The sequence below is a fragment of the Ailuropoda melanoleuca genome, chromosome 6, assembly GCF_002007445.2.
Source record: "Ailuropoda melanoleuca isolate Jingjing chromosome 6, ASM200744v2, whole genome shotgun sequence".
In the NCBI taxonomy this organism is placed as follows: domain Eukaryota; kingdom Metazoa; phylum Chordata; class Mammalia; order Carnivora; family Ursidae; genus Ailuropoda; species Ailuropoda melanoleuca.
The window spans coordinates 75,176,605-75,201,187 of NC_048223.1; the positions used below are offsets into that span (position 1 = coordinate 75,176,605).

A 24,583-nucleotide genomic window follows, 5' to 3' on the forward strand; every position below is an offset into this window, starting at 1 on the left:
CGCGTCCGACGGCGGCCGGGCGCTGAGCCGAGCGGGGCGGGGCGGGCCGTCCCCGGGCATGGAGCGCGGGGGTGCAGAGCCTCGGGACGTTTGGGGCGCGCCTCGTCCGATCCCGCGGTGCGCCTGAAGTTGCAGGCGGCCAGCGGCGGGGGGGCGGGCCCAAGGGGACGCTGGAGCGGCCGGCGTGCCGCGAGTGAGCTTTTGAGCCGGCGGCGAGACGCGGCGGTGGCCAGCAGCTGAGCAGGCGGCCCGTGGGGGCCGACCCGGAGGAGAGCAGAGCCGGAGGCGCGACGCGGCGCTTCTCCGCACACGCACACGGTACCGAGAGCCGCGCACCGCCCCTTCCCTCCCCGCTTCCCTCACCTTCTCCGCACCGTTCGCCCGCCACGCGCTGGGAAAGTTGGAGCCGTGGGGTCGCGACCGCAGCCGCCGAACCACTTGTTCCCGGCACGGCCATCGCCCGCGGCGAGCGCCCGGGGCCTCCTTCCATCCCCGGCCGCTGGCCCGGGTCAGGCGCCCCGCTCGCAGCCAGCGGCCGGACGCGCGGCAACTTTGATTCCCGGGAACTCGAATTCCCGCCGGGTTGGCCTTGGGAGGACAGGCACTGCACTCCCGACCCGGTTTCTCGACATTCGGTCGCTTTGCTCTCCGCGCCTTAGAGAGGCTCTGGTCGGGTCGGGGGTGGGGAGAATTTCGGCGGTAAAGAGGGCGTTGGGATCCCAATCCTGTCCCCTTCTGCGCTCTGGGTCCCATTTGGGCAGTGGAATGGGGTGGGGCGCACCGCCACCGCGGGATGGGCATTGGCGCTGGAGGAACCTCCAGTCACGTAGCTTTCCCCTACCGTCATCATCTCTCGGTGCCCGCGAGAGACCCCAGAGGACTCCCGCAACCTCCCCAAACCGATCCTGCTTTGAGAAAACGCACCCCTCGCGGAACAGGGAGACTTGTGCGGCTTGCACTTCGCTTCCCCAGTCGGTCCCCTGGCAGGCCCACCACCGACGGAGCTGGCTGGCCCTGGAGGCCTGCGCTCGGGATTGCTGCCCCCCATCTCCCCTACAGGTCAGCCCGGGGCGCGTGCCAAGCCCGCGTGTTCCAAGGTGGTGGAGGCATCAGCCGGCGAGCTCTCGGTACCTTGCCTTCCCGAAGCGAGCACCTAGAGTCGCTAGTCGCTGCCTCTGTGCTCGGAGCGGAGATTCGGTGCCATCGCCGCTGGCCACCGCCCCACTGCGACCCCAACTCCCAGCCCTGGTGCTGTCAGTGGCCTACTGGGGGGAAAATTAGCCTTTTCTGAGTAGTAACACGCCCCTATCCTCCCTAGTAATTCAGAAAGCAGCTCCTGCCTCTTCTGCGTACTTTGCCCTCTTGGACCAGAGCAGGCATTGACCCTTGCCGTTCAGGAGATTTGCAAGAGCCCCCACCCCAACGTGTATTTTGAAATAAGCTGGAGAGGCACATAAGGATTGTGTATGTGTCCCCTCGGGCATATTGGGTGGAGTCAGACCCTTGCCTGGGCTGGGGTGGGCTTGAAGAGCCATGTTTGGAGCCAGGTGCAAGGGGCTGATGAGTCAGCCCACGGTGGGGAGAGCTGGCTTGGAGTTAATGTTCGGGTCATGGTGCCCGGGTAGGCGCACTGCGGGCAGCACCGGTGGGGGTGGGGGACTAGAGGTCATTCTGCCCCTGGAGGGGCCAGGAGGGGGCCCCTCCGCTGAGAACAGGAATGCTTGCCGCTTGTTCCCTGGGGCTGGGGAGGGTCGGAAAGCACAGCGTCTGCACCTCACTGAGCGTGAGGGAGTGGGAGGCCCGGAGCTGGCACCCTGGCCTGGTCTGGGTTGGGCCCCGTACACATGTCTGTCTTGGCCTTCCTGAGCCTCAAACAGCTGGGCTCCTCACATCTGCCTACTGAAGAGCTTGGTTAGAGGGTTATGTTGGCAGATGGTCCTGTTTGCCTCCCAAATAGCTCCCTCACCCAACAAGCTACCTTACCTGCAGTTTCAGCATTTGACATTCATTTCTTTGAGCTTAATTTTTTAAAGGGCATCTTGCTGAAGTCCTTACTGTACCTGCACGCACTTCTGGGGGGTGAGGGCCTGGTGGAGCCTTGCTGCTCCAGCTGTGGCTTGTGGACCCAGCATCCGCATCACCTGGGGGCTTGTTAGAAAGAAAGAGGCTTTTGGCCCATCCCAGAACTCCCGAATCAGGATGTGTGTTTGATAAGATCCTTGAGTGATTTGGGCGCTCAGTAAAGTTTGTGAAGCCCTGGTCCACAGTACCTTCTAGGGAATGAGCGTTTCACAACCTCTCGGAGCCAAAGGAGTATCTATCACCTAGGGCAGTGGGTAAGAACGTGGGTTTGAGAACGCGACTGGAATTTCTTTTCCTGGACAGTCACGGTAGGGTTGGGTGACAGTTCACCGAAGCTGGCCCCTCGGGGCCATCCCCTGCTAATGTCTGTGTTTGGGGGACCTTTAAACAGATTCAAGTAGCAGCTCAGCCTTGTGTGCGGTTAAAATGTTGCTGTGTGTGCTGCATATGGTCTGGTAGAAAGTGGGCACAGGGCAGGGGTTCTGGAAGCCACATTTGGTGCTAGGCCTCTAGATGGCCTGGGGCTGCGGAGGTGTTGTCCCTCAAAGGGGAGGAATTGAGTAGCTGTCCCCTGCTTCATCTGTCCCTCCCAGATGGTGGAGTGCCCCCTTGAGCACACCCGTGGGGGTCTGACCTCTCATCTGGGCAGTGAGCTCCCACAGCATGGGCTGTCTCTTACTCCTTGAATCCTCAGGACCCCCCATGCTGGTAGACTCGGGGCTCATTGGCCGAATGCGCGATTGCCAGGTGATTGTTCCACTGCCTTCTCTAGCCCCATCGTTAACTGATCATTAATAGATTGGGCATTTGGTGTGCTCATAACTAGTCGTCACTCTTCCTGTTGATCACTTTCAAGACTGGGCGGCTTTGCTGGTCTTGCTGTGTTTGGGGCTCCAGGCATATGCCCTTGGAGTGGAGGTCTCAAAATCACGTGTCTGCGGGGGCTAGGAGGCAGACAAAGAGAACTGCAGTGCCAAATGTGGGATGACAGGGAGTTGTGGGCACCATAAGAACAGAAGAGCCCAGGCACCGTAGGAAAGGGGCCACTGTGGGCAGAACCCATCTCTGCGACAGAAGTCAGGATCGTGGTTGCCCTGGGGTGTCATGACTAGGACTCAAGGTGTGCTTCCGGAATGCTGGAAATTTCCATATCTTGTGCTGAATATCTGCAACAGTGGTGACTGATCATTTGTGCAGAAGAGTCAATTCAGAAAAATTAGAGCATTTATGGGCCAGATTTATTTTGGTTCAATATGAAAATAGCTTTATTGAATCCCATAGGGCAGAGAATGCATATTGTTACCAACTTTATTGACCAGAAGGGTGTCTGTGGGAAACTTGGCGTATTTAAGAAGTAGCCACATGGAGACAGTGTTCTAGTCTTTCACTGTGAAATTTAATCCGGACCTGTCACGGGGAATGGGGCCGGCCGCTGCTCCTCCTTGCTGGTCTGTATATTTGGGTCTCGGCTTTGGTGTTTGTGAGCGACGGTCTCGCACCAGCAATGAATGTCCGTGTGGCTCAGTGTTTTGCAAAGGGGAGTGGGAATAGCAGACACTGTCCTTGGCCTCAGGGGCCTCAAGCTGTGTCACTAAGGGGAACATGGCAGGCTCACGTTCAGCATTCGTATTTTGTACATTTCCTTTGCATAGTCTAAAACCCGTGCAAGTGTTGGTTATTATTATGACTGTAAAGCTGTTCCCTTCCTAACTTTTGTAAGGCAGCTCGGAGGCAGACAGAGCTAGGATTGTACACCAGTGTGTCCACTCTTGAGCTCTGAAGACTTGGTCTGCCATGTAGCCTTGCCCGGGCCTTAGTTTTCCCATCTGGTAAATGGGAATAATTTTCAGTTACCTTGTAGGCTTGCTCTCAACGTGAATAAGAAGAAAATTGTGTAGAAAGCCTTTTGTGCAATGCCTGGCACAGAGCACACATGCAAAATGTAGTAGCTTTTATTATCCCTGTTGATTTAGTCATGTGTTAGGCACTCTGTATTCTAGCCAAGAGGTGAAACCTCCCCTTATTTTGAGAGCTTGACAATCTGTAAGTTCATAAATTGAATTCTGCCTGAAGGGGTGTGTGTGTGCGTGTGGTCGTGATTTTTAATTTTGAATTAGTTACTAACAACATTAAAACAACAGCATTTTTGCATAAAAATCTAGATTTCTGGCATTTCTGACGGGAGCTGGCAACGGTGGGTCCGTGTTCCCGACTGGCAGTTGCTGGTTGGTGCCGACGTACGGCCGCCCCTTTTGTTTACTTATGTTTTTATTTTAAAAATTCTTTGACGGAGGATTACGTGCCTACAACAAGATAAGCAGATCTTAAGTAGAAGTGGCAGACTCTCGCAGATGCGTCCCCCACGTGGACGAGGTGCGTTCCCGGGGCCTTGGCAGGCTCCCGCACGCCCCCTCCCAGGCAGGTCCTCCCGCTCCAGAAGCGACCACCGTCCCTACTTCACTCAGACTTCGGTCACACATCTGAGTTTTGCCTGAGGGCCTCCTCCTTTTAGATTTAGGCGAGCTTATGGCCTTCGGTTCTCCACAGGCCCCACTACTCCCTATTATCTCACATTTGACCCCCCTACTCATTTGCCCTCCATCCTGGCCCCTTTAGCCATTTGAGTGTGGGACCTTCATTCCAAGGACTGACAGCATTCTTAGAAACTAACTGAGGCCCAGAGTCGGGGAATGGGCTTATTGTAGGCCCTCTCCCTTGGTGACGGAGATCTGGGTGGTGGTCAGTCGGGCCAAGCCCTGCTTCTCCTGCCCCAGCATGAGGTGTGGGAGAGGCCAGGCCGGCCGTCATCCCTGGGACCCTAGCAGCCCAGCGCCAGGCTCTGCAATCACAGCCACCCAGAGCCTCCCTCGGGCTGATCGGCCTATGAGGGAGGGAGCCTTTTCTGGCCCATGCCTTCCTGGAGATACATCCCCCCCCAGGCAGGCAGGTAGTGGCGCTTCTTTTCTCTTTAAAGGCCGTGCTCCATTTGGAGAGGACCTGAGATGCCATTTGTGACAAGGGCCCTGCGTACCACCTTGATTGTCTCTGTTTCTGAAAGAAGGCTGTAATTTGGAAGCCAGTGAAAGCGAGGGAGGGAGGAAAGTAGAGGAGAGAGCTAGAGAGGCGGAGGAAGGAGAGAGAGAAAAACCCCCAGGGTGGCTGGGACCATGTCTGGGTATCCATTTGTGTCACTGGTCCTGTCTGCAGGGGATGCTGGCTTTTCCTGGCTTCTAATTAGGCAAGCTGTGGTGACAGAACTCTGCGCCAGACCTCTCTGCCCGTTGTACGGAGGCCTGAAGTTTCGTATTAGATGGGGATCTATGGATGGAATGCCACCAGCAAACCAGCCTATACTGGGCAGTGGTGTGGAAGGTCCTTGCGGACCCATCCTCCTTTATGTTTTAGGGTCTCACGTGCACTGTGGGGGAGGCCTTTCATTCAGCCATTCAGTCGGCCAGTGGTGAACACCACCAGTGTACCAGGCTCTACCTAGTTGCTGGGGATTCATGCCGAGAATACACGGCGGTGCTGGTCAGTAGAAATATAATGCGAGCCACAAATGCAAACCGCGGGTGTGGCTTGGAATTTTCTAGTAGCCACTTTAAAAAGTTACAAGAAATAGGTGACATTATTTTTGATAATCTATTTTATTTAACCCAGTTCATCTAAAATACTATCATTTCAACATATCAATATAACAAATTATTATTTGTTGTATATCACATTATTTTTTTGTACAAGTCTTTGGAATCTGGTGTGTACTTTGCATTTAGAGCCCATCTCAATTTGAACTGGGTACATTCCAAGTGTTCAGTGGCCACTTGTGGCTGGTGGCTACTGCACTGAACTGGGGGAGAAAGTCGAATAATAAAGACACACCCAAGGCATTGACAGATGGTCCTGGGCACTGCAGAGAAGACAGAAGGGGCAATTGACATGCTAGAGTGATTGGGGGAAGTCTCTCAGAGGATGGGAAGATGTGGTCATCCCCACGGACCTGAGCCCTGGCAGGCTGGGGGGAGGAGTGGAAAGGGGGGGGGTCCATGTGTCCACTGGCAGCCTCCCCCATCCCCCACAGCACGCCAAACCCCATACTTACTGAGCATGGGACACTATGTCCCCTCTCCATAGAAGACCCGAGTGGAGTGGGCCTGGATGGTTACTAATATTTTAGAAAAGCACTTTATCTCTGGGGTGTGTAGGGTTTGTTCTCTCCCCCCCACACACACATCTTCTCTGCATGCTTTCCATGAGAAAGATAAGGAGTAAATTCATTGCTGCCCATTGCTTTTTATGATGGAGAGTTTTCAACACAAGGAGGGTGTCAGCCTGGAAAGCTGCTGCCCTGTGGAGCATTAGGGATTGTGTCCTCTGGGGGGGAGGAGAGGGACTGGCCTATCCAAAGTAGGGGGGCTCGGATGCTATGGGGTCGGGGTGCTCTGCAGACCTGGAGGCTTGTCTCCTCTCCTGGACTTGGGGTGGGAGGAGGGCTGCGGGGGGGATCCCGGGGCTTGCTGTCTGGATTTCAGCTGTGATTGACCTGGGCCAGGGTGAACGGTCAGGTGCCTACAGCATCTAGACAGCTGATGTTACGAGACAGACTGGCTGGGCAGGTGCTGGGGCAAAGTGCCCATGCTCCCCCTGTCTGAAGGGGGTGCCACCGCTTCCATTCCCACCAGAGCTTGTCAAGCAGGAGGACAGGACAGGTATGGCCACAACTGACTTCCAAAAATTATCTAGAAGTGCAGATTTTTAAAAATGCAAAATTTTGTTATTTTAAATGTTAGCAACTAATTCAAACATTTAAAGACACCACGCAGCCATTCATTTATCAAATATTTATGGAGTCTTTACTGGGTGCCAGGCACTGTTCTAGGCCCCTGGGGCCCAGCAGTGGCTCCTGCCTTTGTGGACTGCATATTGTAGGGAGGACCCTTCAGCAAGCTGCCTGTGGCCTATGCATGAACAGTTTGTGTGACCTCTGTCGTAGACTTAGGGTGTCAGGACTGACAGTAATAACTAGAAACACTAAGCGTTTACCATGTGCCAGGCCCTGGTCTGAGTGCTTCACATAAAGTGCCTCCCTTGCTCCTGATAATGGCCTGTGAGATAAGCACTGCCGTTACCCCGACTTTACAGATGAGACACCGGAGGCACAGAGAGGTTAAGCACTTCACCCAAAGTCACATAGCAGGCAGGTGGTGGGGTAGAATTTGCACAAGGCAGTCTGACTCCTTCAGCTTCGGCCTGTTCTGGGCCTCACATTGCACTTAGAGAAGGCCAGAGCCAAATCCCCGACGATCTAGATGGACACCGAGCTCAGAAAGGACATGTGGCCCACCTCGGGTCTGCACAGAGGCAGTGACGGGGCTGCGCTCTCAGTCCAGCCTGTGTGTGTGTTCAGTGCTGTCCAGGCTTCACCTGTGAGTGCCCGCGCTTTGGGGAAGGACACTCAGGTGTCTACAGCATGCAGGCTTCTAAGAGAGTCAGGCCGGGCAGGGATTTAAGCATCCATGGGCATGACCCACAGAGCCTCTCACAGCTCAGGTCATCTGGCCCGACCAGGTTGCCCCCATCGGGGAGGGCCATGACTTCAGTGGTCTCTGCACTTGCCTGGACCTGGCAACCCCAGTCGGACCCCCAGCTCTCCCTGCCCGTAAAGCCAGGGGTCAAATGCAGTAAGTCTGGTGATTGAATCCCTGCCCACATTTTCCCTCTGCTGTTGGCCGGGCTGGCCCACGAGCTGCCCTCAGTGTTTCTGGCCAAGGGTTAGTCCTAGAATGATCTCGGTTTAGACGCTGCTCCCAGCCCGCGTAGCCTCACTGGGGGACCATGGGGAGACCTTGCAGCTCTGCTATATTGGTGTGTGCCCGGGAACCGCAAGGCAGAGAGTTACGTGCGAGTCGTGAAGCAAGACACCCCCAGTGTGTGTGTAAAGACTTCTGTCATGGTCCTTGTGAGGATTCAAGGGCTCTAATTCTCCGAGTGACAGTTTACTCATCTGTGACGTAGGGGGAAAATCCTTTAGGCCAGTCCACCGCACTCAGGAGGTAGGGGACTCTCGAGAGATGCGTGCAAATGTGTGGCAGAATGTATTGTGATACCTAGAAACTGCAATCAATCAATCAATCAATATTTATTTATTTATTAGTTATCCCTACGAATGAATGACTTAAACTATGTGGGATTTATAAGATCTGTGCGGATAGCTATTGAAATAACACGAAAATCTCTAAACCCAATAGCAGTATCTTCAAATAGTTGACTGACTTATGCCCACCCTATCAATTTGATACCCATCTTTTGGGGAGAGTGTACAAGTCAGCAAGTATTGATTAAGCACCTACTGTTTGCAGGACACACTGCAAGGCACACTCAAGTACAGACGTGGAGAAGGCATGGGCCCTTTCCTCCCATGGGCTCTCACCCTCGTTGGGAGTACCGTATCTGGGACAGCCGATTCTGGGTGTGTGGATGGGAGGGGTGGAAGGGGGGGCCTGCAGCGCCCTTTGGAAATTTTAGCATCCCATGCCTGACTCAGCCAAAGTGCTCCTTCTGTGCTCTTGCTCACTGACCCCAAAGCACTCCCTTTCGCCTGAAGTACGGTGTGACACCCGGGGGCTGAGTTCGCACGGGGAAAGCTGCACCCTAATGGGGGGACGGGAAGGGTATGGGGTGTAAAGAGTGGGAATTGCCGCAGGCTAGACTTGCCAGGTGGCTTGACCTGCCAAGCCGAGCCCGAGGGCTGTTGGAAACTGGAGCTCAGGCCGGAAGAAGGGAGCCCATGAATAATACAGCGGGAGGGAGGCTGTTAACTAGGTGACCTGGTTGCACCTGTGTGTTTCACAGCTTCCCCGGGGTGGGCCGTGGAGGGCCTGGGTGTCAGGGAGGGCAGAGGGAAATGGGAAGGGCCAGCTGCAGACCCAGCGTCTCTGTTTCCCTTTCATCTGTCCAGCTCAGAAGTGTTTTGTACTGACAGCGCCCTCTCGTCCTGACTTGGGCCCAGATGGCCTGGGCTGTGCGTGTGCGCGCGTCCTCACACACAGGTGTGCTGATGCTCTGCACCTGGACAGCCCGCAGCAGTGGCCGCACGTGGGGGTGGGCCGTGTCCTGTCCCCTGCCCCCAGGCCTGGTCTCCAGCGCTGTTTGCTGCACCGGGCGTCAGGCCTGGCCCCGTCTCCGACACAGATGTGCTGTGTCACCTTTGCCAGGGTGGCCCCCTCTCTGGCTCCTTCTGGTTGCCGTGGACACGAGATGGTTTTTGTCTCCCCGGGCTTTGGCCTCCAACAAGGGAAGTGCTGTTCCATGTAAATTGGGGGGCGGGTAACTCGGACTTTATCTTCGAGTGCTGTGGGGTCTGTCATTTTAAATGTTCATCACTGGACCTGGCTACAGCCACCCAGACCTGGCACAGGGGAGCCTCTGGACCCCCATACCTCCTAGGAAAACAAAGAACGTCTCTGGCAGGAGGAGGGCCTCTTCCAGACAGAGCAAAGGGCCCGTGCTTAAACTGCAGCAGGAGAGCTCAAAGGCAGATTCAAGAGGCAACTGGTTATTTGATGTGTCAGGTGAGGGGTGGAGCGTCTGAGACGGTAGAATTCCTTCCCAGAGGAGGCTGGCTTTGCCTCCAGGTGAACCATCCCTTCCAGAGCCCTGGAAGCAGAGGACCCTTGGCCAGTGCCTGGGAGGGGAACAGGGGCCCCCATCCTGTACCTTCTGTTTGTCCTGAGTGTGGTCAGCAGGGGTCTGATCTCTGAGGAGGGCCCAGGCCTTCCTCCACAAGATAGGGACGGAACTTGCCCCCAAAGCCACGCTTTGGCCCCAGCCGGCTTCCCCAGGCTCAGGAGCCCAGGACCAGAGGCCGGGCCTGCCTGCTGTTCCTTAGTTGTAGAACTGGGCCTTCAAGACGTTACACACCTCAGCCCTGTCCACACACACGTAGACGCATTTGCCAGCCTGGAAGAGCTGGGGAGCCTGTCTTCATTTGGGCTGCATCTTTGTGGTGTAACCGGGGCTCCGGGCACCAGCCTCATCGGTGGGCCCATTGCTGAAACAAGGGGAATGTTTCTGAGTCAAACTACCCAGGGTCGAACACTTGCTCTTCCAGTTCTTAGCTGTGTGGCCTTGGGCAACTTAATCAATCATTTTTTCTTTGTTTTTATCGTCCAGAAAATCAGGATAACAGCAGTACCTACTTGACAGGGTTACTGGAAGGACTAACTGAGATACTGCATGGAAAATCCTTAGAAAAAGTGCCGTATAGTAAAGGGTCAACAAATGCTATGATTAGGTATTATGATGCTGCTGTTATTCTCAGCTCCTACATTCTGGAAGCTCACAGTCTTTCAGGACACCTGGGGGTGCCAGGAGTAACTGTCATACTTATGAGAAAGGCTCTGTAGGTTCAAAGGAGATGGTGGAAGTGGGCAGTCTTGGAAGGCTTCATGGAGGAGGAGGCCCCCTTGCCCAGAGACTGTGGCTTCTCTCTGGGCCCACTGGCATGGTGCTCCCATGGTAGGAAGAGAGGCAGGGCAGCATAGTGGTGAGTAGCCCTGGCGGTGCCAAACCAACTGGGACTTTTTTAGTCAACTTTTTAATTGAAGTATTACACATACAGAAAAGCGTGCAAATCGTACAGCTTCAATTATTACAAAGTGACCACTCCCATGTAATTGCTACCCAAACCAAAAAAAAAAAAAATCTATCTATATACATATCTCAGAAGCCATCTCCCTGTCATTAGTCCCCAAATGCAACTCTTACCCTGACTTCTAATACCATACATTCATTTTGTCTATTTTGTCTGTGTAGTATGCAGGTAATCATGCAGTCTATTCTCTTTGTGGTGTTTTCTCTTATTCAACTTATTTGTGAGATTCGTCCCGTTGTGTATACTTACGCTCATTCATTCTCACTTCTCTGTAGTATTCCATTGTATGACTATCCCACAGTTTACCCATTCTGCTGTTGATGGACAATTGGGTTGCCTCCAATTTTGGGTTATTATAGGAAAGGCTGTTATGATTGTTGGTTATGTGTCTTTTGACGTACATATATGTGTATACAGTTTTGTTGGGCATCTTTGATTGTCCTTGTTACCAACGCAAACTTTGTAGTGTAATTCCTATAGCTTTATACATGTAGTCTTGATAATCTGGTGGTGTAAATCCTCCAGCTTTGCTCCTCTTCAACATTTTTGTTTACTTTTGGTTCTTTGCATTTCTGTATACATTTTAGAATTGGCTTTCAAAATTCCACAGAATCCCTGCTGAGATATGATTGAGACTGCATCAAAAATATGTAGGTCGATTTGAGGAGAATTGACATTTTTACAATATTGAGTTTTCTGATCCACAGACAAGATAAGCTCATCCATTTACCTGGGTCCTAATAAATTTCTTTTAAGAAGGCTTTTAGTTGTCTGTGTAGAGGCTTTACACTTCTTTTACTAGAATGATTTCTATGTGTTTTATGTTTTTTAATCCCATAACAAATGATATTTAAAGATTTTTTCATTTCTAGTTATTTATTTCTAGCATGTAGACATACAATTGATTTTTAAAGTATTGCCGTGAATCCAACAATCTTTGCTGAATTTACCTATTAGTTCTGATTGTTTATAGCATTTTTTATTTTTTAGCATATACAATCATATTTTCTAGAAATAACAATATTTTATCTTCCTTTCCAATACTTTTTTTTCTTGTCTTATTGCAATGGCTAGGACTTTCAGCACAATATTGAATAGAAGTGGTGATAGTGGGCATGTTTATTTTGATTGCTACATTGAGGAGAAAGTTTTCAATATTTCACCATTAAGTGTGATGTTTGCTGTAGGTTTTTTGTAGGTGTTATTTATCAAATTAGGGAAATTTCCTTCTATTCTTTTTTCCCCAAAATTGTGGTAAAATATTCTTGACATGAACTTTACCATTTTAATTATTTTTAAGTGTACAATTCACTGGTATTAAGTATGTTCATCATGTTGTACAACCATCATCACCATTTCCAAACTTTTTATCATCCCAAACAGTAACTCTGCAAACTCTGTGCCTTTTAAATAATAACTCTCCATTCCCTCCCTGTCCCAGACCCGGTAGCTTCTATTTTATTTTCTGTCTGTATGAATTTGCCTATTCTAGGTATCTCATATATGTAGAATCATACAATATTTATCCTTTTGTGTCTGGCTTATTTCACTTAACATAATGTTTCCAGAGTTCATCCATGTGGTAGCGTACGTCAGAGTTTCATTTCTTTTTAAGGCTGAATATTGTCCAATTGTATGTATATGTACACCGCGCTTCGTTTATCCACTCATCTGTTGACAGGCATTTAGAATGTTCCCACTCTGGTTACTGTGTATAATGTTGCTATCAACATTGGTGTACAAGTATCTGTTTGAGTCTCTCCCATCAATTCTTTTGAGTATATCAAAGAGTAGAATTCCTGGATTATAAGGTAATTCTGCATTTGAAATTTTTGAGGAACTGCCATACTCTTTTCTATAGCAGCTGCTTGATGATATGCTCCCCCCAGCACTGCACAGGAGTTAAAATTTCTCTGCATCTTTACCAACACTTGTGGTTTTTTTAAGATTGTATTTATTTATTTGAGAGAGAAGAGAGAGCACGTGCGCGCACGCACAAGCAAGGGAAACAGCAGGCAGAGGGAGAAGCAGGCTCCACGTTGAGCAAGAAGCTCGATGCAGGACTTGATCCCAGAACCCCGGGATCATGACCTGAGCGTAAGGCAGACACTTAACCGACTGAGCCCCCCAGGTGCCCCTTGTTTTTTTTATAATAGCTATCCTGATGAGTGTTAAGTGTTATCTGATCATGGTTTTGATTTGCATTTCCCCAACAGCTAGCGATGTAAGTATCTTTTCATGTGCTTATTGCACATTTGTGTATCTTCTCTGGAGAAATAGAAGTCCTTTGCTTATTTTTAAATCGGGTTGTTTGTGGTGTGGTGGCTATTGAGTTGTACGAGGTTTTTATGTGCTCTCAATCCATTGGCAGCTATGTGATTTACAAATATTTCCTCCCAATTCCATAGGTTGCCTTTTTCACTCTGTTTTTAGATGCACTAAAGTTTCTCAGTTTTGATGAGGTCTGATTTATCTTTTTTGTTGTTGCCCCGCTTTCAGTGTCACAGCCAAGAAATCATTGCCAAATCCAACGTCATGAAGATTTTCCCCTAAGAAGTTGATAGTTCTAGTTCTTATATTTAGGTCTTTGTGGTTTTTAGTTAATTTGTATATATGGTGTAAGGTAAGAGTCCAACTTGATTCTTTTGCATGTGAATATCCAGTTTTTCCTACACCATTTGTTGAAAAGATTGTCCTTTCCCCAGTTAAGAGTCTTGACACCCCTGTCAAAAATATATTAGCCATGTGCAGTGGCTGATTGCTAGGCTCTCAGTTCTGTTCCATTAGTCTGTATTCCTGTCCTTACAACACCAGTACCACACTGTTTTGATTACCAGAGCTTCATAGCAAGTTTTGAAATCAGGAAGTCTAAGTACTCCACTTTTGTTCTGCTTTTGCTTTCTTTCTTTCTTTCTCTCTCTTTCTTTCTTTCTTTCTTTCTTTCTTTCTTTCTTTCTTTCTTTTTCTTTCTTTGTTTCTCTTTCTTTCTTAATGCTTTGAGACTTTATTGACCTGCTACAGTACATCCTTAGTTTTTTTTTTTTTTTTAAGATTTTTAAATTTATTTATTCGACAGAGATAGAGACAGCCAGCAAGAGAGGGAACACAAGCAGGAGGAGTGGGAGAGGAAGAAGCAGGCTCATAGCGGAGGAGCCTGATGTGGGGCTCGATCCCATAACGCCGGGATCACGCCCTGAGCCGAAGGCAGACGCTTAACCGCTGTGCCACCCAGGTGCCCCCATCCTTAGTTTTTGATGTAGTGTTCCATGATTCATTGTTGGCACATAACACCCAGTGCTCCATGCAATATGTGCCCTCCTTAATACCCTTCACCGGGCCAGCCCATTCCCCCACCCCCCTCCCCTCTAAACCCTCAGTTTGTTTCCCAGAGTCCATAGTCTCTCATGGTTCATTTCCCCTTCTGTTTACCACGCCCCCCTTCATTCTTCCCTTCCTTCTCCTACCAATCTCCCTGCTATTTCTTATGTTCCACAAATGAGTGAAACCATTATGACAACTGTCTTTCTCTGCTTGACTTATTTCACTTAGCATAATCTCCTCCAGTCCCGTCCATGTTGATGCAAATGTTGGGTAATCATTCTTTCTAATGGCTGTGTTCTTCTTTTTCAAGATTGTTTTAGTTATTCAGGGACCTTTTGAGATTCCATATAAATCTCAGGATGGGTTTTCCTACTTCTTTTTTTTTTTTTTTTAAGATTTTATTTATTTATTTGACAGAGAGAGACAGCCAGCGAGGAGAGGGAACACAAGCAGGGGGAGTGGGAGAGGAAGAAGCAGGCTCCCAGCGGAGAAGCCCGATGTGGGGCTCAATCCCAGAACGCCGGGATCACGCCCTGAGCCAAAGGCGGACGCTCAACAACTGTGCCACCCAGGCGCCCCGGGTTTTTCTACTTCTGCAAAAAATTGCCATGGGATTTTTTGATAGGGATCACATTAAATGTATAGAATGCTTTGGGTGGTATCATATCTTAACAATATTAAGTCTTACAGTTCATGAACATGGAATGTCTTCCACCTATTTATGTCTTTTTTAACTTCTTCCAGCAACGTTTTGTAGTTTTCAGTGTACAAGTCATTTGTCTCCTTGGTTAAATTTATTCCTCTTTTATTCTTTTTGATGCTATTGTCAATGGAATTGTTTTCTTAAATTTCTCTTCAGATTACTTACTGCTAGTGTATAGAAATGCAACTTATTTTTGCATGTTTATTTTGGATCTTGCAACTTTGCTGAATTTATTCATTACCTCGAACAGCATTTTAATGAAATCTTTGGAGTTCTCTACATAAAGATCTTGTCATCTGTGAATGGAGATTACTCTTTCCTATCCAATTTGGAGTTGGAAATTTCTTGCCTAATCACTCTGACTAGAACTTTCAATAGTATGTTGAGTGGAAGTGGTAATAGCAGGCATCTTTGTTTTGTTCCTGATCATAAGTCTTCAGCCATTTAGTGTGATGTTAGCTGTGCGTTTTCCACAGACGGCCCCTTCCGTTCCTTTTTGCTCAGCATTTTGTCATAAATGTGCATGGCATTTTATCAAATGCATTTTTGCATCTATCGCGATGATCATACAAGTTTTCTCCTTTCTTCTTTGTGGTGAATTATAGGGATTGTCTTTCAAAAGTTAACCAACCTTGCATTCCTGAAATAAATCCAACTTTGTTGTGTTGTATTATTCTTTTCATAATCCTTTAGCTGCTAATAGGAAAGCTACAACAGCATGTTATGATGACTATCTTTTGCATGGTATGTGTGAACTATTACTATTCTGCTTAAGATTTTTTTAAAATCTCTGTTCATGAAAGAGATCAATCTGTGATCTTCCTTTCTTATGATATCCTTGTCAGATTATGTCATGAAGTTATACTGGGCTCATAGTACAAATTGGAAACTGTTACTTCTTTTTTTGTTTTTCTGCAGGAGTATGGATAAGATTTGTGTAGGTTTTTATTTTTTTTTAACTTAAATGTTTTAGAAAAATTCAATAGAGAAGCCATGTGAACTTAGATTTCTTAGTGGGAAAGTTTTTGATTACAGCTTCAGTTTGGAAATAGGATTATTTATATTTCTATGTTTTTGTGTGTCAGTTTTGATAAATTATATTTTTGAGGATGTTATCCATTTTATATAAATGTTTGAATGAATTGACATAAAGATATTCATAGTATCTCTTTAATTGTCCTCTTATCTTTGTACTCTCTGTGCAATCTATAGTGATACTTTCTTCTCTCTTATTTTCTTTGGTACCTGGCTGATCACTAGATTCATCAATTTTGTTAGTCTTTTCAAAGAATTGCTTTTATATTTACTGATTTTTGTCTATTTAATTTTGTTTTTATTTCATCAATTTCTATTCTTATGAGATGAAAAAAAATTCTACTCACTTTATTTCTTAAAAAAATTTTTAAATTAGATACATAGATGATTGTTTTTAAGATTTTCTTCTTTTCTAAAATCTGAATTTAATGGTATACATTTTCCTCTATGCACAAAATTTATATGTCCCATGTTCATTATTGTATGGTTCAAAACATTTTCTAATTTCTGTTGTAGTTTCCTCTTTGATTTATGGGTTTTGGTCTGTTTTGTTTAGAACTGCATTGCTTCATTTCCAAACATTTGGGGATTTCCTCATTTTTTTTTTCATGGTTGTTTTTGAACCTAATCTGTTATGACCAGATAACATACTTTGAATTATTTCATTTCTTTGAAGCATATTAAAAGTTACTTTATGGCCCAGCATGGTGGATTTTGGTAAGCTTTCCATCGCCTCCCAAGAAGAGCATTTATTCTGTTACTGTGTGCAGTGTTTAATTTTGTCAATGAGGTCAGGTATGTAAATCATGTTGTCTAGATGTTGGTATCCTTACTGATTTGTTGTCTGCTTTTTCCATTGATTTTTGAGAAAGATGCATTGAAGTCTTCCATTATGATTGTGAATTTGTCTGTTTCTCTTTCTAGTTTTGTCAGTTTTTGCTTTATGTATTTTGAAGCTGTGTTATCAGGCAAGTAAAAATTTAGAATTAGTTTATCTTCCTACTTTCCTTATCTTCAGCTGCTTTCCTGGTGGATTTATCCTTCCATTATGTTGAAATGTCTGTCTTTGAAATATCTATCTTCATCTCTGGTAATCTTTGGTAGCTTTTTCCTTAAAGTGTTACTTGTCTGCTGTTAGAGTAGCTATGCTGGCTTTCTATCGATTGAGTTTGCACAGCCATAACTTCTTTTATCCTTTTGCTTTCAGTGCTTATGTGTCCTTATATTCAAGGTGTATCACTTATAAGCATAATGTAGTATTTTAAAATCTAGTCTGATTATCTTTGTCTTTTAAACATTTTATTTTATTTTTTTAAATATTTTATTTTTATCTGAGAGAGAACATGAGAGAGAGAGAGAGAGCAGGAGCAGGGGAGAGGAGTAGAGGGAGAAGGAGACTCCCCGCTGAGCAGTGAGCCCAACATGGGACTTGATCCCGGGACCCTGGGGTCATGACCTGAGCCCAAGGCAGACTCCTAAAGACTGAGCCACCCAGGCACCCCTATCTTTGTCTTTTAATTTGAATATTTACTTCATTTATACTTGATGTAATTACTGATATATTTTGGTTATGGCTACTATCTTAATAGTTGTTTTTTATTTGCCCACCTATCTATCTGCCCCTTTTTACTACTTTATTGCCTTCTTTATGGATTCCTTAGGTATTTTTTATTATTCAATTTTCCCCTCTATTAGTTTATATACACAGTCCTTTACTCTTCACGTAGCAGCTACTCTGGAGATTATAGCCTGCATCCTTAACTTAGTGCAGTCAGCTTTTTACTATCTCTCAGACAATGCTGGTCTTTAGAACACTAACTCCATTTACCCCCTTTCTTCCTTTTCTGTTAATGTTGCTATGAGTTTTAATTGTGCATATATTTTACATTCCACAAGACATTATTTTTTTTTCCTGTTAGTCAGTAGTCATTTGCTTACGTATTTACCCTTTTTGATGTTCTTTATTCTTCACTGTATTTCCTATTTTCCTTTGGAATAATTTTCCCATTAGCTACAGATCACTCCTCTTACTGTGAATATGTTGCTTAACTTTCTGTCTTTGTTCATCTGGAAATGTATATATTATACCATCACTTTTAGAGGGTATTTGTATTGAATATGAAATATTCTTGTCACATTTATAGATGTCAATCCATTCATTGTTTTCTGACTTCTATAGTTCTTTTTGAAAAGTCAGGTGTAAGTTTTATTAGCCCTTTTGAAACTAATATTTCTTCTCTCTGACTTATTTAAAAAATTTTTTTGCCTTTTGTTTTCAACAGTTTTATGCTGATTTATCCTCCTTTGTATTCGTAGCATTTATCTAATCTGTGACTTGATATGTTTAATCAGTTTCAGAAGATTGTTGGCCAATATCACTTCAACTATTGCTTCTACCGTATTCTCTCTCTCTCTTTTTTCTTTGGCAAATTACACATGTGCTAGATATTTTCACTGTATCTGATGTATCTCATAAACTATTTTAAAAATCTGTTCTCTGTGTGTATTTTTCTCTCACTTGTCTTTTCTTCAGCAGTGTCTAATTCCCTGTTGAACCCAACCATTAAGACCTTGATTTTCATTACTTTATTCATTTTTTGGCATTTCTTCTTCTTTATTTTATAGATTTGAATTCTCTGGTGAAATTATCCATATAGTCAACTGTTTTCTTGACTATATCGATCCCTATAAAATTTAAAGCCCATATTTGGTAACTCCAATATCTGGGTTACCTGTGGGCTTGTTTCTGTTCTCCGTTTTCTCTCTTGGTCCTGTCTATGGAATGGTTGGTAATGTTTTTATGAACATCGGTTGTTTTGCATGAAAACCTGCAGAGGCTCGGGTGCGGCTGCTTCCTTTCACAGAGGACTCACCTCATCCTCCGCAGGCAGCAGAGCAACCCGTCATCCGAATCTGGTCAGGACTGAGCCGACTCAGGCTGGATCGAAGTCTTTCTAATGCTTGCTTTACCTGTGGTTCATGGACACTTCTGGAGCACCTCTCCAGGGGTCTGTTAACCGAACCCTGGGTGTTAACTAAAGCCACTCCTTCTACACTCCATTTTTGTCTCCGCGATAACATGAGCTAAACACTCCATTCTACTGTTCAGCTGCTTTCTGCTTGGCTCCTTAGCTCCTTCTCTCCAAAGCTTAAGAAATAGCAAACACTTTGAGGGGAAAATTGGTACTGAGTGCTGAATTCACTTCTCGATGCCTCCCTTCTCTCTGGGATCTTGGATCCTTAAGTGCTGGCTGCCTTTTTCACCCCGAAGCCCAGTTTTTATTTCCCCAGACTCACAGGATGGCCAAAATTCTGCTGGCTTCTCCACTCTCATTTCTTGCCAATGCCCAGAGTGGAAAGGACGCTCTTAGAATGTTGGGCTTATCCCCAGGAATTTCCTTTGTCTCTGGACTTTTGCATCTCCGGTTCTGTCTGCCCTGATACCTCTCCTGTGCTTTCAGACTTTTTTGGGTCCAGATTTTCCAGTCACATTGGGATCATCGATCTGCTCCACTTTGTGCCTCACAGGACAAGGCGGAACGGTGCCCAATTGGGATTTGAATCCCTGTTGACTGTTTAATGGCTGAGCAATCTTGGGTTCATGACTTCTTTTAGTCTCCATCTCATCACCTGTGAAATGGGGGTAGTAATAATTGGCATCCTTTTTATCAGATGGTTGTGAGAATTAAATAAGCAGCACAATGCTTGCTGGATAGTATGTGCTCAATAAATGCCCGCTCTCACCATCATCACCACCATCATCTTTGTCCTTGTTGCTATTGTACCGTGAAGTGAGTAAAAACTCCGGGGAGGTGTCTTGGGGTCCACAGTATGACCTGAGGGCATTGAGGGTTAGTGTTCCTCTGCAGCGCCAGCATGGATTCAGCCACCCACCCTCTCCCCCTGCCCGCAGACGTGCCCACACTCTCCTCCACTTCCTCATCTTCTCCCCGAAGTATCAGAGCGAAGCTTGCTTCTTCGCAGGACTGGTTCTCGGGCGGCTGGTGCTGCTGGAATTGGCTCTCGGGAGAATGAAGTGAACTCGAGGGAGGATGAAAGTGAAGAGGCATCCCTGCTGCCCCCACCCTGCCCCTGCTGTGTGTCATCCTCAGCCCGTTAGAGTGCCCACCCCTGTGGCAGGTGGCATGAGAAGGGCACTGGGGACTGCGCCCTGGCCCTTTAAGATGAACATGCAGAGAACTTTTCCCCAGGGAGAGCCCCTAACCCATAGGAAGAAAGCATTGGAGGCCACCCAGATATGTAAAGCCATTTGAAGTTTTCTGTGGTTTTTAATTCTCCTAATGTTCCCCCCCAACATTCTATCATGAAAATTTCCAAACGGAGAAAAGTTAAAAGATTGTACAGTGAACACCTGTATCCCCACCAGCAGGATTCTTCAGTTTACATTTTGTAGCATTTCCTTTATCCTATGTCTGTCCTTCTATCCATTCCCCAAACACCCATCAGATCACTTTTGGGGGGATGCGTTTCAAAGTAAGCTGGGAGCGTTAGTTCACTTCACCTCTCAACACTTGAATATGTGTACCATTAAGTGGTCAACTCACATAATTTTCAAATCAAAAGTAGGGATCTGAAACTTTTAATTTAGGCACGAGAACAGCTTTCTAAGGGAAAGTGGACCACGAAGGGAAGAAGGTGGTGTCACCGTAGGAGTTTCACCCGGAGGACCCGGGACGGGGATGGTGAGGCTGACGGCCCCTCTCGCCGGCCGGGCTGCTGGGGTTGTCCCAGCCTCAGTTGGATGCCTTGCACCCAGCAGCTCAGCTCAGGCGCTCAAGAGGGGTTTGTTGAGTGAATGAATGACTTGCTTGGAAGGACAGCGTTGACGCTGTGTGGCTCTGGAGGCCAGAAGCCCAAACAGGGAGCAGAAGTTTCTAGGAGGCAACCTGGGGTCCATTAGAAGAAGTTTGTCTTTCTTTCTCTTTTTTGAAATACCAAATTATCTTGCAGTTTATTTCTTCAGATGTATTTTTGGGTCAGTCATATAGCGTGTGTAGAAAATTCAAAAGGCCCCAAACCTTTTAGTGAAACATATAGTGAAACATCTCTCTCCCACCTCGCCCCTCCAGCCACCTGGGTTTCCCTCCCAGAGGCTGTCACTTTCTGCTTTCTTAGTGTCCTCTCCAATAGTCCATGCGCGCATGTCGTACGATGACAATGGTACTACCAGTGTTAATAACATTTCTTGAGAGCTTACGGTATCTGAGCTTGCTTTCCAGGTATTTTACGTGCATTACATTTGCTCTTCACAACAACCCTGTAAAGGAGGTACTATTCTTATCTTCATTTCAGCGATGCAGGAAGCTGGGGCCCAGAGAGGTGAAGCATCTCAGACCAGCTCACACACCTCTCTGGGTGGTCATGGTGTGTCCTGCCCGTCTGGCTGCTCTCTTCACCTTCTCCTCTACTCCTTTCCGCATTTCTTGGTCCCAGCTTTAGCAAAAGTTCCCCCCAGTCCCCTGGCAGAAGTATACTTAACAGTGCACCAGACCGGCTGAGTAGGTGGTGAGCTCCCCGTCCCTGGGGGGCATTCAACTAAATGACTCCCAAAGGCTTCTCCACAAATAACGTTGTTATGTTTTCCCCCAGCTTTGGTTTTTGCCTACAACATCTGTCCGTCGCATCTCGTGTCTTTAGGGGTCACAGGTGCTCATCTTGCTCCCTTGAACCCCCAAAGAGGAGTCCTTTCAGCATCTTGTGAGGCAGGATGAGGTTTGCCCTCCCCAGCCTGTTGGCAGGAGGCGGTGGGGAGTCTCGGAATGGGCAGAAGGTGCTGCTCAGCCACAGGCAAGCCTGGGTCTGCCAGGACTGGCTCTCTGTGCGGTGTTCCTGGCGCTCTGCCCGCACCCGTGCTGAGCCCGACTCTCCCTCCCCACGCCCGGCCTGAGGACAACCTGTGTGCCTGGGGAGGGGGGTGGGGGGCATATAGGAAAGAGCTGAGTAAAATTCTTCACTAGGAACAAATCTCATTTTCAAGAAAGTCTTGACAAAATGAGGCATTAAATTACAATATTTCGGAGAGCATCGTAATTCTATTGCAGACAGCCCTTCATCATGGAATCTGAAAGCTGGGAAAATACAAAACTCATTAGATTAAAATAAACCACCTACTGCTCTGGAGAAAAGCTTATTTATCAATATCAATTTACTTATGATTACTCTGGCCTGCAATTTGTTATTTTTAAGAATTATGATTTGTGTATTGCTCATACAGATGTGAAATATCTTTTTCTTAAATTGAGTATTTTTAAAAAGATATCCTTGCCCTTAGTAAAGGTTAAAAAGTGGTCACTGGGGAAGGGTAGAGGGTGGTAGGGTCAAAATATAAATTGAAAGTGGCTGGGGTGGGGGATGGTGGGGAAGTGGGTGTGTGAGGGGCTGAATGGAAGCAGTGGTGGACAGAGTGACCTGCAGTCCCAGGATGCCTTCAGGCCTTTAGAAGGTGCTTTTGGTCCCATAAGAGGAAGGGCACCCTAGTTAACCAAGCGATCCAGATCCATAAGATAGAATGTATCCTGCATTGAGTAGTGAGCTTTCCATCACTAGGGGTAAACAAGTCCCAGTCAAAGTTCTATGCGGGAGGATGCTGTAGAGTAGAGCAGTCAGGTGAAGAGCAGCTGTAATCCAGTCTTGGTGCTCAGTGATGCTCTGAATTGCACACAGTGGATCTGGAAGGTAGGTCAGGGCGGGGCAGCCCCGTAGCATGTACGAGAGAGAGCCCTGGGCTGGGTGTTAAAGAACATTTATCTTGAGCTCCAGGTAGCCCTTGCTCTGTGGCGCCAGGGAAAGAGTTCCATTTCTGGAGAGTCTCCAGGGTTCAAATCCAGCTGTCCTCACTTTCTGCTGTGAGACCCTAGTCTCACAGTCAAATTACAGATTCTCCCTGAGTCCCAGTTTCTTCATCTGCAGAATGGGTCGGTTAGGCCCCTCACAGGTAGTGCTGGTGATTTATGAAATCAGAGAGCCTCGCACGTAGCGGGTATATTCAGTATGTGCCAATACTCTGCCTGCCTCCATCCTGGGGCCTCAGTTTCACTTTCTGCAAAATGGACAGCCTGCTGAGGTTCTCTGGGTTTCTTCTGGCTCTAGATTTCTGCCCCAGGTTTTCAGTGTGAGGAAGGAAGGTGGCTGAGGGAAGGAGCTAGACCCCTGGGGTCTCGAGGCTTCCACAGGCCTGTCCAGCAGCTCCCAGCACGTTGAACCTCCGTCATGGCTGCCTGCGCTGATGTGGGGGGTTATTTGCTCAAAGCACCAGCTGTAAGTACTCCACGTGCTTGCCTTGCCTTTGGGAGACTGGATCCCCATTTCGTAGGTGGGGAAGTGGAGGCCCAGAGAGAAGAGGAATAGCATGCCCCTCTGCTTTCCCCAGAGCCCCCACCCCTGACTCCTTTTCCTGCGGAGCTCTGTGGACTGGGGGGAGCAGAGGGAAAAGCCTTCAGAATTCTGGGGAGCGTTTGGCATCGGGACACCTCTGCTGTGGTCTCTGGGGGAGGAGTTGTGCTGTGGTCTTCTGCTGTCACTCCCTCCGGTCCTCCCTCGCTCCCTTCCCCTGCTTCCCTTATTTTTTCAGCGCCTCATAGTGAACCCCTCCTATGCTATGACAGCCACTGTGTTAGGCTCTGGAGCCACCAAGGCGAACAAGGCCCTGACTCCAGGGGAGTTCAGTGTCTGGTGAAGGAGACAGACGTGTGTGCACAAAGGAGTATCCGAGCAGGGAAATCTGTTTGTCAGGGGCACAGTGGTGTGGAGGAAGGCCTGCCAAAGCCCAGCAGATGAAATCAGAGAAGACTTCCCAGAGGAGGTGATGGCCAAGCTACTGTACAGGGAGGAGAAGGAACTGCTGTGCGCTTTGTGTCCGCCTGAAACTGGGGCTCAGGGACCACCAGACGGCCAACCGTGCATTGCACCTGGGGCTGAGTTTGAAACCACTTCTGCTCCAGGTTCCGGGCAAGTCATTTGCCCCTAGAGGAGGGAAAATGAATAGGATGGCCCTCCTTGGCTGGTGAGGAGCACATCTAGGCAGAGGTTAGCAGTGAGCAGGCAGAGAGAGAGCCGGCCAGCAGCTCCAGGACGGTGAGTTGGTTACCATGGGTGGTGTTTGCTGGGGACCGGGATCTGGGGAAGCAGGTAGGGCTGTGGTGGGAGGTGACAGCTTTGAGGCTCACCTAAACATCACACTCCTAGTGGGTCAGTCATACTGAGGTCCAAGCACTTTATGGTTTTAGGGTCATGCCTTTTAGCCTCCCTGTGATTCAGTTTCACTATCTGGAAAATGGGTGATGCACCCACCTCCAAGACGCTGATAGAGCCAGCCGATCTAGAAGGCTGCACAGCGCTGAGCTGGGAGGGGGTGGGCGGTGGTGTTTTCCGTTCTGCTCACGACCACCAGGTGTGTATCCGGGGTCTGCAGCCTGTGCTCTCAGGGCTTGCAGGTGTGTGTGTGTAGGGAGTGCGCAATGAGCATGATGGCGGCGACGTGCTCTGCGAGGGTTACCGGGCATCCCTGCTGCTACTGCGGTCCTTCGCACCTTGTGAATCGCGCAGAAGAGACAGGGACTGACAAGGGAGGAAGGCAGGGGGCCGTCTGACTCCGAGGACGCTCCCCTCGTGCTGGGCACACTTCTGGGCCCTCTCACTTCATCCTCCCACCATCCCTGCTGAGGAGGTGCCACTCTCATGGTTTGTACAGAGGGGAAACTGAGGCCGAGCAGGGATTTGAACCTAGATCTCTTGCTGCAGCCTCCTGATGGTTCCCGTATAGAACTGTCCCT

General features: G+C 47.9%; 1 protein-coding gene across 1 annotated transcript in view; it reads left to right on the top strand.

Moving 5' to 3' along the window:
• The first annotated feature begins 39 nt into the window (after positions 1–39).
• The window catches only part of CDH23 (cadherin related 23), a 392,002-nt gene continuing 367,458 nt past the window's right edge, over positions 40–24,583 (top strand). The window contains 1 exon segment of the mRNA XM_034663592.1: positions 40–318. The gene's annotated coding sequence lies outside the window, so the exon portion shown is untranslated.